Here is a 9,108-nt window from a genome sequence, read left to right on the forward strand (position 1 = left end):
TTTTATATTTAAATTGTGTGAATTTAAAAACAAAAATTTACTTTATCTCATTAAGTTAAAAATATGATTTTTAAAATTCGTCGTAAGTTGAAGACTAGGTCTTTGAACCGAAATTGCTTTACCCGAGGGAGGGACGAGAACTTTTATTATCATTATTTTTAATCTTATTGAATTAAAGTATGCCAAAAACATTAAAAAAACCCAAAAATCTTAGCTTTTAAAACAATCGCTACAAAAAGACAAATTTTAAAATTTTGTCGAAGGACGGACTAGGACATCGATCCGAAATGACCTCGTCCTAAATAACAAGGGAAACAAAATTTTAAAATTAATTACTTAATTATTTTAATTAGTATAAGATGTTAAAAAAAAAAAAAAAAGCAAACTCCGCGACTCGCGGAGTTTGAAGGTTTAAACCCCGCGACTCGCGGGAGGACCAAAATACAGAAAAAAAATAAAAACGCAGAACTGATCAGTTGCACACCACAAAACTCAAAAATACTGCAAAATACTACCGAAAAAACCCGCAAAAACACCCCCAAAATCACAATTTTTAACCGTTAATCATCAAATCTTTTACTAAAATCATGTTGAGAAGGATGCTATCAAGGAATTACTCAAGAAAAACGGTAAATTTCTACACCTAAACACCATTAAATCCGAAAATTAGTGTTCTTGAGCAATTTTTTCCCCAATTTGATTTTGATGCTTTTTAGTGTAATTATGCTTAAATTGTTTATGTAATATGCTTGTATAACCTAGATTGATGCTATTTAACATGATTAGAAGCCTTAAACTTCAAATTTTGAGTAATCTAGGGTTTGTGTTCTTGAGCAAATTTGGGGCTTTTTGATATAAACAGGTTATGGCCGATTTTTGTCATGAATTGTTGTTAAATTAAGTAGTGTAACATGTTTAGGTAGTTAAATGATCCAAACTTTGAGCCTAAACATGATTTTGAGAATTAAAGTGGACTTTTTCAAGTCTAAAATTCATGAACTTGATTTTTGAAAGATAATGCCATTTGAAACTTGTTTAATTGCTAGTAATGATTATTTTGACATGTTATTTGAGTTGAATGCTTATGAATTTGGCGAACATTTTCGTATATGCTTATTTGAAAAAGTGTAGATTTGATAAAAATATGAAAATGAGCTTAAGTTTGATATAAATTGATCATGTCATTGTAATTATTTTGATTGATGATTTTGCTGACACTAATGCATATTTGGATGCACAAAAATTGTGTTTGATGTGTTTTGCAGACTGAAAGGGGTGAATCTTCATCCCAAGCTCGCAATGCTCCTGCTGAGAATACGGAACAACAGGAGGTGGATAACTACTACAAACAAGATATACCACATCCAGTCATGACATTTTCTGATATGCACTTGGAAGATTTGCACCCGAACCTGAGATTTGACAGACTTTGGATAGATTATCCAAAATACCAAAGGGGTTTGCATACTCTTCATTCTAAAGTTGTTGAGGTACCTAGGGTCATAGAATGGGGACCATTAGAAGCTGTAGAATTGGCCGGGCCAATTAGGGAATTACTTGCACAGAGGTATGGTAATTCTACTTTTAATGACTGGGTAGGTTTATTCACCATGCGTAGACCTGTATATAAAGTATGGTGTGAAGAATTGTTGTGTAGTATAGAATTAAATGATCGGGTAGCTAGTTTAACCGATCGATCTTTTATTAGATTTTTGTTAGGAGGTTCGATGCGCCACATGTCTTTACTAGACATGGCTCAGGCTTTACGTATATATACGCCTGAGGAGTTAGCATCTGCCGATTGTAGAGGGTTGATACTAAATGGTAGAAAGATAGATGAAAATTTTGATACATGGTGTATGGAGTCAAATGACAAGCCATCACCGATTCAAAGGGGGAAATTACTCTTATTTGGATATAGATAGAGCTGAATTAAGAGTGATTCATAGGTTTTTAGCTAATTCGATTACACAAAGAGGTAAGAACAAGGAAAAGGTAAATGAACAGGATTTATTTTACCATATGTGTATTCGAGACCCACAAAGCACTGTAAGTATACCTTATTGTGTGGGTTATTATTTATCAGCTATGGTTAGGGGGATGAGACCGCATAGCATAATAGGAGGTGGTATATTTATTACTTTGATTGCTGAATATCTCGGTGTGGATATAAGTCGGGGGGGATTATTAGTAGAAGAACCAGAACCCCGCGATACTATAGGTTTAAATGTATACCATGGTGCGAAAGTTTTGAAAAGGTGAAATAACGCCGCAGTACAATACCATGGTAGACATCCACAGGTTGAGAGAAACCAACAGCAAGGTAATGTAGGAGGGGGAAATGAAATGCAAGAAATGCAAAGGTTTATAGCTTCACAGGAGTACGAAAATGCTAGACAGAGAGCATTTGAAGATTGGTAAGTTCATCAAAACCAAATCATAGCTCATTGCCAACATATAGGTCGAAACTATATTCCTACTCCAAAACCCATATTCCCTCCCTGGTCTATAGAGATGCAACCACCATATCCTACGTATAACCCTGCCGAAGCATTTTATAGCACCTATGGTTATGCATGGAACCCCTATTGGTATCAGTATCATCCCTAGTCTACTTAGTTTTATTTATTTTGTAATTTGTAATGTTGATACGTTTAATACTTATGTTAATATTGTAATAGTTTTTATAATTTTCTAACTTTTATTCTTAGATTTTAATAATTTTTGAATGTGGGGTAATATACCAAACTTCAAAAATATGTATATATGTTTGCAGTTTATCTTATGTACACAACAGGATAAAACAACGCATTTTCAAAGACTGGCATTATGTTCAGCAAAAGCAACTAATTTTGACGACAAGATGCAAAATATATGTGAAATAACAACAAGACGGAATGAACAAATGATGTGCACCATTTATCATTCAGCAAACAAACGCCAATATATTTGGAAACTTTGGTAAAAATTTAATCATTTTCACAAATCACCCTCAATAATTTAAATTGTTACTGATTTCTTGTAAATGAGGGCATTGCAAGATCTTAAGTGTGGGAAGAGGTTAAATTCTTTCGGATTTTATAATTTTTATCTTAAACACTTGGTTACCATTAAAAATACTAGTAAAGCAGTAGTTGTATTAGAATCTAATGCTCTCTGATAATAAAGAACAGCCCTAGTCTTATATACTGACTACCCAATTCTAGTAAAATTTTTCAAAATTTTCAATTAAATGAACTCAAAATCATGTTTATACATATTTATGAACGATAAAACTAGGTTTTAACACCGAAATTATTGTAACCTCGGAAAGGACATAAATTGAGAAACAAACCAAAATGTTAAAATTCATTTAAAATGGAATAGAGGACGATAAAAAGGAAAATAAAAGCCAAGTGTGGGAAAATTTACCAAGTTATCTTAAACATATGTCACATATATCTGTAACAAATAACTGAAAATACTTTTTCTTTGGACTAAACTAAACTGTTTTACCCGATGAAAGAAAAGAAAAGATGGATCTACACGATGAATCAATTCCATCATTAAAAGGAAGTAAAGTCTTCCGAAAAAGACACGCGCTTCTTGATTTAAGTCAAGAAGTTGTCGTCCAGACCAGCTGTAGGTTGACGAAAAACCCAGAAAAGTCATCACTAAAATCAGCAGGAAATCCACGGACCTCAGCATTAAACAGGGTCGCCAAGTGGTCAGATTTATCCTAACCATGAGAAGGATTTATCTCGTAAAATGGGGGGCACCATGCAAATTAGATGGATAAGACTAATGAATCAGATCCCCAGAAAGGATAATCTCCTTAAAAGATCAAAAATCAGCTTTTAAGCCTGATATTACTCAATCCTTGAGATTGACCTTAAAGATTGAGAATTACAAACTCATGGAATTCAATGATATCTAAACTCGAGCTTGAACGAAAAAATATTTTGATAAAAATTACAAACCGATTTGTTTTCTAAAAACCCATTTTCAATGCGTTCATTACCATTGAACGTAAAATCCTAGGAATTCACCTGGAATTCATTAGGTCACCTGAACTAAATCAGGTGTCAACCGCAAGAACGGTGGTTGCATAGTGGTCAAAGACAGGACCTTGTGCCAGACCGAAAAATTATAAGGGTGAGCTTTACTATTGCTCCTACCAAGGATAGTAATTGCGTCCGACACGTTATAGACCAAAATTAAAAGCATGTCAGGGGACATTGCCTTAACAGTTGCTTGTTCAACGCTTTCCTTTACAACCGGACGATAGTTTGCCGAAAGGTAATATACGGGACAAGTAAACTGGACGTGTTGCTTTCCAAATACAAGGTTAGCAAGTGGGTGACACAAAACTGCAAGTTTTGAGCTAAAATTTTCAAATCTGAAACCCACCAAACCCACAAAAATATTTTGCAAACACCGGTAAAGGGTTATTCCGGAAAACTTATCTAGGGTAAAAACTAGATTTAATTTTCAAAAGATCAAATGTTTTCACAAAGATCCAATTTCCTTAATGGATCTAAATTTTTATAGTCATGTGGGACTGTAAACCATATCGTTACTAGCATTGTTTATACTGCCGTAAAGAAATCAATGATGTACAAAGTGTGAAGAATAAAGAAGTGATTCTAGTATTTCAAGACGATATTGCTTGAGGACAAGCAACGCTTAAGTGTGGGAATATTTGATAATGCTAAAAACGAACATATATTTCATAGCATTATTCCTCAAGAAAGACAAGCTTTTAGTTGCAATTGTTCTATTTAAAAGTGATATTCGTTTAAATAATAAAAGGTGAAGACAAAAGACAGATTCGACGAATTGAAGACGCAAACGACCAAAAAGCTCAAAAGTACAAAATACAATCAAAGAGGTTCCAATTATTGATAAGAAACGTCTCGAAATTACAAGAGTACAAGATTCAAAACGCAAAGTACAAGATATTAAATTGTACGCAAGGACGTTCGAAAATCCGGAACCGGGACCAGAGTCAACTCTCAACGCTCGACGCAACGGACTAAAAATTACAAGTCAACTATGCACATAAATATAATATAATATTTAAATAATTCTTATAATTGTTTATATATTATATAAATAAAATAAACCGTCGGCAAGAAAGACTCCAAAATGGAGTGAGCTGTATTTACAAACTCCGCGACTCGCGGAGTTTGAAGGCAAAAAGGGTCGCGAGTCGCGGAGTATACCTGAACTCAATTCCCTATAAAGCCAACCGAATTCTGATCATTTTTCACACCAATATCCATCCATCTCTCTATCTATATCGTAATATTTATATTTATAATTTATATTTTAATTTTAATTTTAATTATAATTCTAATAATAAGGGTATGTTAGCGAATGTTGTAAGGGTGTAAGTCGAAATTCTGTCCGTGTAACGCTACGCTATTTTTAATCATTGTAAGTTATGTTCAACCTTTTTATATTAATGTCTCGTAGCTAAGTTATTATTATGCTTATTTAATCCGAAATAATCATGATGTTGGGCTAATTACTAAAATTGGGTAATTGGGCTTTGTACCATAATTGGGGTTTGGACAAAAGAACGACACTTGTGGAAATTAGACTATGGGCTATTAATGGGCTTTATATTTGTTTAACTAAATGATAGTTTGTTAATGTTAATATAAAGATTTACAATTGGGCGTCCCTATAAATTACCATATACACTCGATCGGACACGATGGGCGGGGTATTTATATGTACGAATAATCGTTCATTTAACTGGACACGGGAATGGATTAATAGCCACTAAAATAATTAAAACAGGGGTGAAATTATTTACAAGGACACTGAAATGTCCCGTTCTTATTGATTAAAAACGTTCCATATTAATTGATTTCGTTGCGAGGTTTTGACCTCTATATGAGACGTTTTTCAAAGACTGCATTCATTTTTAAAACAAACCATAACCTTTATTTCATAGATAAAGGTTTTAAAAACCTTTACGTAGATTATCAAATAATGATAATCTAAAATATCCTGTTTACACACGACCATTACATAATGGTTTACAATACAAATATGTTACAACAAAATAAGTTTCTTGAATGCAGTTTTTACACAATATCATACAAGCATGGACTCCAAATCTCGTCCTTATTTAAGTATACGATAGCGGAAGCTCTTAATAATCCCCTGAGAATAAATATGCTTAAAACGTCAACAAAAATGTTGGTGAGTTATAGGTTTAACCTATATATATCAAATCATAATAATAGACCACAAGGTTTCATATTTCAATACACATCACATACATAGAGATAAAAATCATTCATCTGGTGAACACCTGGTAACCGACATTAACAAGATGCATATATAAGAATATCCCCATCATTCCGGGACACCCTTCGGATATGATATAAATTTCGAAGTACTAAAGCATCCGGTACTTTGGATGGGGTTTGTTAGGCCCAATAGATCTATCTTTAGGATTCGCGTCAATTAGGGTGTCTGTTCCCTAATTCTTAGATTACCAGACTTAATAAAAAGGGGCATATTCGATTTCGATAATTCAACCATAGAATGTAGTTTCACGTACTTGTGTCTATTTTGTAAATCATTTATAAAACCTGCATGTATTCTCATCCCAAAAATATTAGATTTTAAAAGTGGGACTATAACTCACTTTCACAGATTTTTACTTCGTCGGGAAGTAAGACTTGGCCACTGGTTGATTCACGAACCTATAACAATATATACATATACATCAAAGTATGTTCAAAATATATTTACAACACTTTTAATATATTTTGATGTTTTAAGTTTATTAAGTCAGCTGTCCTCGTTAGTAACCTACAACTAGTTGTCCACAGTTAGATGTACAGAAATAAATTGATAAATATTATCTTGAATCAATCCACGATCCAGTGTATACGTATCTCAGTATTGATCACAACTCAAACTATATATATTTTGGAATCAACCTCAACCCTGTATAGCTAACTCCAACATTCACATATAGAGTGTCTATGGTTGTTCCGAAATATATATAGATGTGTCAACATGATAGGTCGAAACATTGTATACGTGTCTATGGTATCTCAAGATTACATAATATACAATACAAGTTGATTAAGTTATGGTTGGAATAGATTTGTTACCAATTTTCACGTAGCTAAAATGAGAAAAATTATCCAATCTTGTTTTACCCATAACTTCTTCATTTTAAATCCGTTTTGAGTGAATCAAATTGCTATGGCTTCATATTGAACTCTATTTTATGAATATAAACAGAAAAAGTATAGGTTTATAGTCGGAAAAATAAGTTACAAGTCGTTTTTGTAAAGGTAGTCATTTCAGTCGAAAGAACGACGTCTAGATGACCATTTTAGAAAACATACTTCCACTTTGAGTTTAACCATAATTTTTGGATATAGTTTCATGTTCATAATAAAAATCATTTTTTCAGAATAACAACTTTTAAATCAAAGTTTATCATAGTTTTTAATTAACTAACCCAAAACAGCCCGCGGTGTTACTACGACGGCGTAAATCCGGTTTTACGGTGTTTTTCGTGTTTCCAGGTTTTAAATCATTAAGTTAGCATATAATATAGATATAGAACATGTGTTTAGTTGATTTTAAAATTCAAGTTAGAAGGATTAACTTTTGTTTGCGAACAAGTTTAGAATTAACTAAACTATGTTCTAGTGATTACAAGTTTAAACCTTCGAATAAGATAGCTTTATATGTATGAATCGAATGATGTTATGAACATCATTACTACCTTAAGTTACTTGGATAAACCTAGAGAAAAATGGATCTAGCTTCAACGGATCCTTGGATGGCTCGAAGTTCTTGAAGCAGAATCATGACACGAAAACAAGTTCAAGTAAGATCATCACTTGAAATAAGATTGTTATAGTTATAGAAATTGAATCAAAGTTTGAATATGATTATTACCTTGTATTAGAATGATAACCTACTGTAAGAAACAAAGATTTCTTGAGGTTGGATGATCACCTTACAAGATTGGAAGTGAGCTAGCAAACTTGAAAGTATTCTTGATTTTATGTAACTAGAACTTGTAGAATATTTGAAGAACACTTAGAACTTGAAGATAGAACTTGAGAGAGATCAATTAGATGAAGAAAATTGAAGAATGAAAGTGTTTGTAGGTGTTTTTAGTCGTTGGTGTATGGATTAGATATAAAGGATATGTAATTTTGTTTTCATGTAAATAAGTCATGAATGATTACTCATATTTTTGTAATTTTATGAGATATTTCATGCTAGTTGCCAAATGATGGTTCCCACATGTGTTAAGTGACTCACATGGGCTGCTAAGAGCTGATCATTGGAGTGTATATACCAATAGTACATACATCTAAAAGCTGTGTATTGTACGAGTACGAATACGGGTGCATACGAGTAGAATTGTTGATGAAACTGAACGAGGATGTAATTGTAAGCATTTTTGTTAAGTAGAAGTATTTTGATAAGTGTATTGAAGTCTTTCAAAAGTGTATAAATACATATTAAAACACTACATGTATATACATTTTAACTGAGTCGTTAAGTCATCGTTAGTCGTTACATGTAAGTGTTGTTTTGAAACCTTTAGGTTAACGATCTTGTTAAATGTTGTTAACCCAATGTTTATAATATCAAATGAGATTTTAAATTATTATATTATCATGATATTATCATGTATGAATATCTCTTAATATGATATATATATACATTAAATGTCTTTACAACGATAATCGTTACATATATGTCTCGTTTAAAAATCATTAAGTTAGTAGTCTTATTTTTACATATGTAGTTCATTGTTAATATACTTAATGATATGTTTAATTATCATAGTATCATGTTAACTATATATATATATCCATATATATGTCATCATATAGTTTTTACAAGTTTTAACGTTCGTGAATCACCGGTCAACTTGGGTGGTCAATTGTCTATATGAAACATATTTCAATTAATCAAGTCTTAATAAGTTTGATTGCTTAACATGTTGGAAACATTTAATCATGTAAATATCAATCTCAATTAATATATATAAACATGGAAAAGTTCGGGTCACTATAGACACTTGGTATAATTGATAACAAAATATTAAAACCTTGGGTTACACTC

The sequence above is a fragment of the Rutidosis leptorrhynchoides genome, chromosome 4 (genome assembly GCF_046630445.1).
Source record: "Rutidosis leptorrhynchoides isolate AG116_Rl617_1_P2 chromosome 4, CSIRO_AGI_Rlap_v1, whole genome shotgun sequence".
NCBI classification, from domain to species: Eukaryota; Viridiplantae; Streptophyta; class Magnoliopsida; order Asterales; family Asteraceae; genus Rutidosis; species Rutidosis leptorrhynchoides.